General features: G+C 40.1%; 1 long non-coding RNA gene across 1 annotated transcript; it reads left to right on the top strand.

The window, feature by feature from the left end:
* LOC119010986 lies at positions 1–8,578 on the top strand. Its single transcript, XR_005072103.1, has 4 exons — positions 1–2,807; positions 6,689–6,741; positions 8,004–8,203; positions 8,493–8,578. It is a non-coding gene; the product is annotated as an uncharacterized LOC119010986 (long non-coding RNA).
* The last annotated feature ends 188 nt before the right edge of the window (positions 8,579–8,766 follow it).

Here is an 8,766-nt window from a genome sequence, read left to right as displayed (position 1 = left end):
AAACTCAGCCCTTCAGGAAGAACCTCTTTTATCCCCTTATTTATTAGAGTGTAGCTCGCTGGTTCCCTCGTCTAAAGGCTGGCTGTAAGATCACACACTGACAAGTTCAGACTGAATCTTGTTTTTTTCTTAGAGTCAGCGTGTGTGATGGCAGAGCGAGCAATCAGTGTGCTTTCAGGTTGGGCTTTTCAATCGTCCAAAAGAAACTGTGCAGAAGAGCAATGTGATTATAGGCCCGAGAAAGAAACCCAGCCACGCAGACACGTTGTTGGAGGTTTGACTGGGGAAGAAGATGTAAAAATACTGCTGTTAAGCTTCAGAGATGGATTTGTGATTTCCTCAAACTACAGCATGTGTGCAATTATGTCTTTGAGACCACAATTTCACAAACACACACAAACAGAACACGCTATTCAAAATAACTGTTCCATGAAAAAAGAAGGTCCAAATTCTCCAAATTACCTTTCTGAAAAAAACATTAATATAAAGTTGCTTGAAAGAAAAAGAGGGAAACAAATAATAAGCCCACAAGTGGAAGACAGTCCCAACCTTGTAGCAAAACAATTTTTTTTAAATCTACGTATGACAACACAGCATAAAATATTGTGAAAAACTGAGTTATTTTTTGTTATTAAAATACCCACATTTTCAACATATGAGTGTTTTAAATTTGAGGTGTCCATTCAGTCAAAATGATGTAATTCATTTCCAGGACACACGGACCCATTTTTTTGTATTAACATGAACTGATTGTAAGATCTGATGTTTTGGCAGAAAACAAATTAAATATGTTGTTGTAGGTTGTTATTTGTAGGTTAATAACATTTTCTCCTTATGTTAACAGAAAAACATGATCAGGTAGCCATTCCATTTCCCCTCAAGTCCTACATAAACGAAAATCCTTGAGCCTTCATCAAATCTGTAAAGACAACGTGAACAGCACTGTATAACCTCTGATTTAAACTCGTGACATGCGTGTTCAGTAAAAGTCAGAACCAGACTGAGTGTATTGATCTGTGTTTCTCCGTGGAGGCTCCGAGCTCAGTGGCAGGACAGTTCAGACACTGTTTGGCATTCAGAAGACCGAAGACACTGAACTTTAGAATCCATCGATAGGAGACACAGAGGAAGAAGTGGGAAGGGAATGAGTAAACAAACACGGTAGGGGAAGAGCGAGTGGGACGGAAACAGAATGAGAGAGTGGAGCGAGGTGCTAAATGAGAAGGAGGGAAGTGGCCGGCTCCGTTGTGGGTTGTTTCAGATGTAGGGATTGGTTTGCGGGCAGAGACACACCAGCAGCCTACAGATAAAGACTCGAGTGCAGAATAAATAATTGGAGTTGACTTGACGCTCCAAGAACATGGTGTGCAAGATGACACCGAGGTGTAATTCTGAATTAGAATTTTCAGCATTCATACCGGCATCTGTTGACAGTTTGAGTCAACACCTCTGGATGCATTTATATTTTGTTTCTAGCTGTCCTTGTGGTTTTTTTTTTGTTTTTTTTAACTTTTATTAGAAGTGAAGGAAAACATAAATCCAATGAATTATTGATAGGGCTTTGATTAAAATTTCATATTTCATATTCTTTCATTTTGTATTTCCAAAATTGATCAAAAGACTCTGTGAGAAGGGCTCACTTTTTTATGAGAAAACCCAGAGAGATTTAACACAGTTTTAGTTCTCCTCAGCTTTAAAGAGCATTTTAGTGTCTTTCAGCTCTTTGTTTTGGTTTTCAAGCGCCACAACATTACGATAATGTCATATTTTCATTCCGGCTGCAGCAGGCAACAAAAAGAAACACTGAGGTGACCACAGACAGGACTCCAGTTGAATAATAATGTTGCTTTTTGTGCGTCATATGATGTGTTAGTAAGCAACCCCATGTCAAATGTTTTGATTACAGCCTATTCTGCTGCTCCCAAGGGACCAAAAAAAATCAATCAATACAGATTTAGAATGAGGATTAAATGGAAAAAAAAAGATTATATAGCCCTCATCAGTGGGTATGCTTCATTCATCCACATCGAACTGTTGCAATTTGCCAAGTGTTTGTTTCATATATTTTAGCTCATTGAGCAAACCCTGGTAAAAATGAATGAATGATTTGCATTAAAATGTATGCAAAATCACTGTAAAACACCTTTCCCAGTCGAGGCCAATATAAACTCATAGCTGTTGTTGTAACTATTTGGAGTACGGGGATGTTTTGGGTTCTTTTGAAAGGTTACAAGCTGAATTATTTTTCCCATCAAAACCTCTGTAAGTGCTCCTGGCATTATTCTACAGGCGTCTGAACACACTGAGCTGTTCTCATTTATTTTTCTTGCCGGAATTGTTTAATGCAATAATAAGCCTACAGATTACCTGCAACTGCCAGTAAAGATAAATTATCTCACATTAGATAATGGTATCACTGAAAATGAACCCCTAACACATTATTAGAATGTGATTTTTAACCAGCCTGGGAAGCCAAACATGTCAGGGTGTAACCACTTGATGAACAATGCTGGAGTGGGAAAGACTCATTTCAGTATGAACCAGTTTACTGCAGACAGACTTAGTATGGAGGCCACAATGTAGTGTACGCACACACCAAGCACCGGAATACATCCATTAGAATAATGAAAATACGTTGTGTGGGGAATTTTAAGATGCTCACATCAGTGTCTGGTGTGTGCTTGTGCATTCATGATGACCTTTTGCCCGGATCCCGCAGGACTGTTTCTCTGAGAAAATGAAGGAAGAGGTGCGACGTGCTCACATGAATGAGAACTCAGCAGGACAGTGTCCATGAAGGAGAGCGGGTGAGTGGCAGAGTGAAGAGGAGAGGTGTATAAATGTATAATGTATTAATAAATGCATGTACAGGCCATACCACTAATCCTACCTGGTCATGTACACCAAGTTGACATTGTTGTGCAATTACTGTAATCTGTCTTTTCAACGAATGGCAAAGATGCTGAAAAGGAATATGTTTCTGTTCAGAGGGTTTGCTGCAATGCTTCATTGTGACAATGCTGGGCTGACAGTGTGGTTAGGTTTAGGCATGAGAACCATTTGGTATAGATTAGGAAAAGTTTTGGTTTAATGTTGCCACAACCACAGTTTGAGCTTGTCTCAGTATCTTGATATCTGGTTTTGTCGCCACTAAAGCCGGCTGGAAAATGTTCAGATGAAAATAAGCCATTTCCATTAGTGTCCCCAGTCTCCAAGTGTAAATGCCACCAATGTGAACCAGCTTGGGTCTGACATTGTTACCATATGTAGGCTGTTTTACACACTTGCATTTAGGGATGCCCCGATTCTTCCTGACAGTGAAGATAGAATAGAATCGGATGAGTTTTCTTGATCCTTTGGATCGGCTCGAGGAATTTCATTTGGAAGATGCTTCCGCTTAAATGTACATGTATGTAAATGTAAATGTAATGTAATGTACATTTTCCCCCAGATACGCACATCGTAAGCAATCGCTGTCTTGCACAAGGATTACAAATAACAACCTTTGTAATTAATGTACAACCTCCTCTATGACCTGAGCTAAAAGCAAACCTATCAGAGGCCTTGATGCTCTCTCCAGAAATATGTCCAGAAATGACTTTATCTGTAGCTGATATCTGTCCTATAAATGTTTTCCAAGGAAAACAGGGAGGACAATCCTTTTCCCTTTTAAAAACCTAAAATGTTAATTCTAGATGAAAGACATTTTAAGCTACATCGCTGAAATAAAAGGTAAAATCCCAGTAATGCCCTTCACATCCTAGAGGGTGTAAAGGCCCCCAAGACTACGTTTTTATGTGCTGGCAGACGTGTGAACTTGGTCGTGTATGTAGAATGTGTTATGTGTTATTAATGGGGCTGAGTCGGATTCTGCTGTCCACAATAGCATCACTTTTTGTTTTTTCCTTAATAACCTCTCCGCCTTAACAAGTCCCGAGACATGCACACAAACACTCAGCTGGAGGTAGATAAACACAGCCAAACACACTGATTGAAAAAAAAATATTTCACAAACAATACAGTAAATGGACAGCTCTTAAACAGCACTTTTCATTCACAGTGCTTCACAAATGTATCTTCTATTCACCTACGCACGCACACTCTCACTGTAGCTGTAGCTGGCCAGGCCATCGGGAGCAATTCAGGGTTCAGAGTCTCAGTCAAGGACACTTAACCATGTGGAGAGGAGGTGCTCTGGATTAAACCACCAACTCTACTTTTAATGGACGGACCACTCTTCCTAAGAGCTCAACTAAGGATAGTTGGGATGTACAGGGGAAAAGCACGAAAAAACCCATCAAACCTCAAAACTTTTAAAAGGCGCACAGCATAACATAGCAGAGCTGTGCTCGACAGGTGAACACAACATCCGTACTGACAGGTATTAACACGAAAGAGGAAGTAGTAATCAACCGGTCTTTGCACAAAAAGAATTAAGACAAGAAACTAATCTGTGCTCCAGTAGCCGCAGGAGGTCAGCAGACGAGCTGGTGGCTGAATTGGCTGCATCGGAGACAAGAATTGAATTCCAATCACTGCACCGTCCTGGGCAGGACAGCGTTAGACTGGGTTGTTTTGTAAAAAGCGGCAGATCTGAGCCACAGATTTAACAATTCACAACAGCAACAAGAAACTCCTGTTTCAGATATTAGGCATGTTTTTTGTTTTTTGTTTTCTTTAATTCAAGGTAAAGCTCCAATGAAAAAGTTTGCCCGGCAGTAGTAATCTTGGTCATCAGATTTTAGGAGAATGCCATTTTCTCCTGGCTGAGAGTTTTTGATTCAAACTCTACAAACTAAACGTGCATTCAGATTATGTCTGTCAGAACCTGGTGAGGCTTTATACGAGTTTTATCAAATCAAGGTCAATTCTTTTCTCAACAAAGCTCTCAGCTGTAGACTAGTGTTTTGCAGAACTGTCTATCTTACACCTCGTGGTGTTCAACATTAATTCTGCTGCTGTCAGCCCCTCACAAAAGGGATGAGCCACCTATTCAAATGGAAAAGTTAGTGATGGAAAATTAAAGACAAAGACTCGAGTTTCTCAGTCCAAATCTTGATAGGTAAAAGCATCAGTTTGCTTGAAAAGTAAGTGGAGGCTTGATATCAAGGTTTTCTAGCTCTCTGTCGAACACCACCACCACACGTAATGTTCAGATGTGAGGACTCCGACCTTCCTTACATGTGGCCTGCCCACTTTTTCATCTGTCCTGTATGAGCACATTCATCATGGGGAGTTCAGGAGACATCACACCACCATATCCACTGAAAATGAACAACATTTAACATAAAAGTTACCTGCTGGTCTACAAGCTATCTTCAAAACATGATTTAAGGCATAACTTTTCACCAGTCAGAGCAGGCTGGGCATAGAGAGAGAGAGAGGCACAGCAGTTTTAAGCTTCATCTAATTTGGCATGTCCCACTGAAATCTCATTTAGACCTGAGAACAAAAGTGTAGCAAAAGAAACATACTCATACAACGAAATACAAAAGCAAAGTGTTTACGGCAGCACGTAACGGCAAGGTAAAGCACCAAATAAGCTCAGAACATAATGCACACTTAATGGATATGTATTTCTGAGGTTGGTCTCATTTAAGTCGGCTAAAATACCTCTTGCTGTTGGCTGTATGCCTGTATCATATCACCATAATGAGGCACTGAGAGAAAGACTGCTTCCACGAGCCCCAACAAGACTAAATGAAAGTATGAAAATGACCATAATACGGCACCTTTGACACAATTGCTTTGAAATGTATTTAAAGGAACAAGTTTTCTTTTTTGTTGGTCCAGCAGTTTTTTTTTTTCTCAGTAAACCAGTCCTGTCATATTTCTGGACAATCTCTACATTTGCAGTTTTGGCAGGAACAGTGTGAGACTTCCATTATGCTAATCACATCATCAGACATTGTTCAAGTTTATGTCTTGCCTTCATCAGCTCACTGGATCATGAAGAAAATGACTTCCTGCAGTTCTGATAATTGCTACTTAGACTGCATTAACGCCCTGTAATATCTGGCCCATCCACTTAACACCACTAAAGGGGGAGCGTTTTACCCTCATATGCTGCATGCAAATAACTTTATTTTTATTTTATAATGAGACATCCGGCTGTCATTATAAAAGAGGCCATAAAAATGTAATAAAGAGTTCTCTGGAAAGCTGGAAATGAGCCGAGTCCAGTTGGTCAGTTTATAACTTGAACAAAGTCAAGTCTTTTGATCAGTAACTTCTTTAGGAACAGAAGCAGCTAATGATCGCAGTAAATGATCACTGGCACGGCGGTGTTTCTGTGCTTCATCACCGAGCGTGAGCCGAAAGCATGACTTTGTTTCATCAGGCCCATTTAAATCCATGATGACTGATGAGGTTTTTAACACTCCCGCTGCCCGCTGAAACCAGACGGACTGACTATAGATGGTGCCGAGTCCATTTCTTGTCTCGTGTAATTACATTTACGGGCCCTTTTTTCTCAAACTCAGCAGTGAAAAGCCTCAGATTGCTCTCAAGAAAGTGCTCCCACAATTAAGCCTGCAGTCATATCTCTACTGGCAGCATTTGTTTTTGCTTAATTAAACTTGACTGACATGCTGTCAGGTGAGGGCAGAACAAGTAGACAGGTGTGGGGCAGATGATTGCGGGGGAGCTTTTAAAGACACTAATTGTATGTTGCTATGATAATCTACAGGGCTGCACGGACAATGGATTGACACCGACAAATGGTGGTAAATGAAATCACAGGTAAATGTTGCACCGCCGACGTTTGACAGCCCAGCGCAGACAAATCAGTGGCACTGGGTTCTTTCCACCTGCTGTTCACAGCACCAGCAACTCAGGCAAGCTGATATGTTGAGGGATGCTACCAAGCCGAAGGGATTGCGTGCTTGATTACACTCTCAAAGTGTTGGAAGAAATTTATAAATTACACACCGTGGGTTATTCATTGAAGTACTGGTTTATTATACTGTGGCGGCTCAACGGTTGATCAAACTATCAAACAGTTGGCGCAGGTTAATAGATGCACAGCGGGGTAATTGTTCAAACTTGAAGACACATTCTAACCAGGCTTTCCCAGCCGCAGTCCTTAGTTTTTAGAGGAGCGCATCTGATGGTGCAGTTAGCAATGAAGTGGAGCAAGGTCTTCAATAATTCATGATGGAGGAACACTCAATGATAGAGACGTTTTATTATACAGTCATCATTTCCATATTTAGTTTGAAGAGGCTTTAATGTCATTTGGACATGCTTCAACAGGGTCCTCATAAATGCTTCTTGATTTTAAAAAAAAAAATGCATTTAATATTTGTACTGGAAGTGCCAGATTTAATAGATTGTTACTGTTTTGAATATTTCCTAATGTGTGTAATGCTTCACACAATTTTCAGGTGAATGTGTTTCCTAAGCCAACTCAAGAACTTTTGAATTTAGACCTTCCAAATACAATTCACGGCATTCCTCCAGCACCTCCTGTATCACAGCCGACGACGCAATAAAATGTATGTCAAATATATGTTGTGCAGGTTTGAGCGCTATGCACATCTGTGCAAGGCTCCAGTGTGAAGTCCAGGTCTTGCCATGTTTTTGAAGGCCTCCAAATGAAGATCAATTACGTGTGCTTTCATGAGGTGTGATAAACCTCTGCTGCACAGTTATCTAAATCTGTTGTTATTGATTTAAATCATGTTAAAATGCTCAGGTTAAGATTGTATGGGTATGTGCAGGTAATACGCCTGACTGCGGCTGGCAACAGCTGGTAGGTTCGATCCCCGGATCATCGCGATCCTGCATGTTGATGTATCCGTTGGCAAGATGCTGAAACTCAAATTGCCACAATAATGTTTGTGTGTGCATGCATGCATGTGTGTGTGTGTCAGAATGGCTGAGCGCAGAAATATCGTGCTCCACTCACTATGCTCAACAATTGAATGTAAAAATTGTGTTTCTGCACTTGAGCACAAGTGCAGAAACCGATGTTTGATTTTTACATATAAATCTCTCTTTAGGCTGGCAACTCCACCCCAGGAGCCTGTACATGAACACAGATATCAAAACTATTGAATGAAGTCGTGTGTTCTGATGACGCTCTACGCTGCCTCTTCCTGCTGAAACTGTCAGAGATGATTGCTGCGTGTGATCTCATTCTAAAGGAACGTGACAGTCTCAGTCAGCATGCCTGCTTTTGCGTGCATAATTCTTGGTTTATGTAAGTATAGATCATACTTGAATTGATTTTTGTTTGTAATATTGTATCTTACTATTATTTGTTTTATTCTGTTGTCACATTGTGTCTCCTATCCAAATTTCAAACCATTTTTTTAAAGAATACGCCAAATAATTTAAGTTTTATTACATAACTCACAAGTTGTATTACATTTGTATATTACAGTAAGACAAATCTCTCTCTCTCTAAATGTTTTTACTAGTCATGGACTCAAATTAAGTGGTCTTGACGGTCTTCACTTCTTCCTGACATATATGTCTTTTCTGGGCAGACAAAGTACAACTGGCCGAGAAGAAATGCAGCCACATTGTTGGTAAATTATAGTAATTTAAATTTCCATAATGTTTTGACCTGAGAACAAAGTTAATGAGTAAAAACACACAGATCTCAATCTGTAACCCATTCCTTGAAATTCAACACAAGCTTATGCGAGCACAGCTGATTAAGCCGGTAACAATTTTTTCTGGTTATTCCTGCCTATTACTGAGACTCAGTGTACTTTTCTAAAGATAGTTAATTCGCCTGGATGGAGATTGGTGGACACA

This window comes from Acanthopagrus latus, chromosome 21, assembly GCF_904848185.1.
Source record: "Acanthopagrus latus isolate v.2019 chromosome 21, fAcaLat1.1, whole genome shotgun sequence".
NCBI lineage: Eukaryota > Metazoa > Chordata > Actinopteri > Spariformes > Sparidae > Acanthopagrus > Acanthopagrus latus.
The sequence above is the reverse complement of the archived record's forward strand: the minus strand, read 5'-3'. Positions and strand labels throughout refer to the sequence as shown.